The following is a 3,085-nucleotide window of genomic DNA, read 5'->3' on the forward strand; positions in this document are numbered from 1 at the left end:
TACTGCTCTCGGGCGCACTCCCCTCCTCGGGTGAGGAAAGGCGCTGGATGCCAGGCGGACACCCCTCCTCGGTCGGGGGGGCAAGGTGTTGGGCGCTGGATCAGCCTGCGGACAGCCGCCAGGCGAACCAATTATTATTTTCATTACAGCTATTTCTCTCTCTTTTAACACCCCTAACTGTTGTTAATAGAATTTTATATATAAATCGATATAGATAATTATCCTTTAATAAACTCTCGCAAACATTTGAAGTAATTTATTTCCATTTCTTTATAACTGTAATACTTTATTTCTAATAGCTTAATAATATTCACTAATTGAGATTTTTTTCACTATAATCTCCAGAAGTCTATTCTCTGAACCCTTAATGGTTTTTAACTTCATGATGACTGCTATTATTATGTTTGATGTTTAAAAGTATCTTCTGAACAGCATATTTCAATGGGTGTTGGTTCCCATTTAGACTATTACTTTTTATATTAATCTACTATCTTATAATAATTATTTTGGTTATGCCAAATTCCAAAAGTAAATACTAAAATATGATTTAAAAATTTAACTGTTTTGTCATGTTTCTTTAACATATTTTTGATTTATTTATTAACATCTGTCTAAACTTGAGAAAATTATGAAAATTGTTATATTTGTGAAATAAATTATCATTGAGAATACTCTGGGATGCCCATGCTATACTCCATAGACCCAAGAAGGCAGGAAATGAAGGAGGGCAACAGAGAAAATGATTGAACCTCACTTGGAAAAAGTCATGAGATTACAGTTGGAAGGCAGATGGAAGAAGGGACCTGAGTGAGAGAGAAGATAAGAAGTGGAGTGGAGTTCTGAAGAGGGTCACTGCAGATGGCCAGAAGGCCATGAGAATGAATGGAAATCTTCAACTGACTGGAGGGAGGGAGGGAACATTTCCAGGAAGAGACATAGATCTAGGCTAGGGGAAAGACCCCAAAATCTATGGAGGTATCCATAGCTGTGACACATAGCATTGGCGATATGGAACCTAAAGAGGCTGCCTCTTGAGGCCATTCAGGATTTCTTCTGGAACAATAGGGACACCAACCCATCCACAAAATTTTTGACTAAAAATTTATCCTGTCTTCAAGAAGTGCAGATAAGGAGATGGAATAAACTGTGAAAATGTCCAAACAAAAACTGGCCCAAATTGAGACCTACCCCATGGGCAAGCACCAATTCCTCACACTGTTAATGATATTCTGTTATGCTTGCAGACAGGAGTCTAGCATGGCTGTCCTGAGAGGCTCCACCCAGCAGCTGACTTGGATGATGCAGATAACCACAACAAAATAGGAGATGGAGCTTGTGGACTCTTACAGAAAAGACAAAGAGGAAGGATTATAACCCCTAAGGTGATAAGTACTCCACAGAAAGACCAACAAAATCAAATAACCTGACCCAGTGGGACTCCCAGACACTGCTCCATGAACCAAAGGACAGATATAGAAGTTGTGCATCCTGGTCATTATGTGGGTCTTGAAACACTGGTCCAGGGGTATCCCAAAGGCAGTCACCTATATGAGGGATATGTTCTTCTAGATGGGCTGCCTTGTCTGGCCTTAGCGGTTGGCCTAGCTTTAAGGAGACTTACGTGCCAGGGTTCTGGGATACCCAAAGGTACCCTTGACCACTCAAAGGAGAGGAAGAAGAGTGATAGAGGAGAGATTGTGGAAGGGAATTACTGGGATTTAAGCATTGAGCAGGATGTAAAGTGAATAAGTAAAATGTTAGGAGTAGTAGTAGTAGAAGTAGTAGTAGGAATAGTAGTAGTATTAGTAGTAGTAGTAGTAGTAGTAGTAGTAGTAACAGTAGCAGTAGCAGCAGCAGCACTAATAGTACTATTAAGAAAAGAATAAAAATACTGTTTAATTCTCCCTGTCCCTCTCTGCCTATCTTCACCAGACCCATGGAGCCTGAATGATACAGGATCATTTTCCTTCTCTCACTCCCACTTCCCTGAGCACTGAGTCCTCTGGTACATGCCAAGCTGCATTAAGAAGTCTACTTTCTCTGTTGTTCCTCCAATCTCCCCCAACCTCTCCATTCAACCATCAACCCAGAAGATTCTGAGCCACACAGGTTAAATTCCCTTCTGAGTCCTCTGGGGAACCCTAAGCTTCTCTGAGTAGTTTGCTATCCCCAGCAGACCTCCATTCTGCTGGTATCTCCAAATCCACCTTCTTCAGTCCTGTGGCTTCTGAACCATAAAGACTTGCTGATATGAAACACACAGACAAAGGATACTCATCAGAGGCTAACACACCAGGACCATTGAAGTTAAGCCCCTCCCAATACCTACTACCACAGGAATATCCAGGGACCAAGATCATTCAAATGACTAAAGACCATGTTAAGAACACAATCAACAAAAGCCAGGGTAATATGACACCTTCTCAGCCCAGCTAACCTACTTCATCAAGCTCAGGTTATCCTAATACAAAGCACAAGAAAATGATCTTAAATATAATCTTATAAATAGGAAATGAATAAATTCCTTAAAGAAATATAAAAAAAGGAAATTCTGCCTGGGCAGGTCACCAGATTGTCTGATCCTCTAAAGACCCCACAGTCCAAAGTCTTCCCAGGAGTTATGCTGCATGTGGGGCAACAGGTGATGGGCCATTCTAAACAACTGCAACAGCTGGGAACACCAAGGAGCCCAGCAGACTTGGGATCACCTATCACCCCTCCAAACCCCCCAAATCCACTCCACCTTGTGTTCAGCACCTTCTGCTTGGCCAGATCACCACTTGTCTGCTCCTTTGAAGACCCCACATTCTGAAGGCCACCCAGGAGAACAGCTACATGCAGAGCAACAGCTTGACTGCTCCTCTGAAGACTCAACAGCCTGGAGGCCTCCCAGAAAAACAGCTACATGAAGGGCAACAGCTTGAATGTTTCCCCTGAAAACACAACAGTCTGGAGGCCTCCAGGAGATCTGTTACACACAGGGCAACAGATCAGCAGCTTATCTGAGCCTCTGAATATTCCATAATCTGAAGGTATCACAGGAGGTCTGCTACAGCCAGGACCACAGGCTTTCCAAGAGAAGCCT

The sequence above is a fragment of the Mus pahari genome, chromosome 10, assembly GCF_900095145.1.
Source record: "Mus pahari chromosome 10, PAHARI_EIJ_v1.1, whole genome shotgun sequence".
In the NCBI taxonomy this organism is placed as follows: Eukaryota; Metazoa; Chordata; class Mammalia; order Rodentia; family Muridae; genus Mus; species Mus pahari.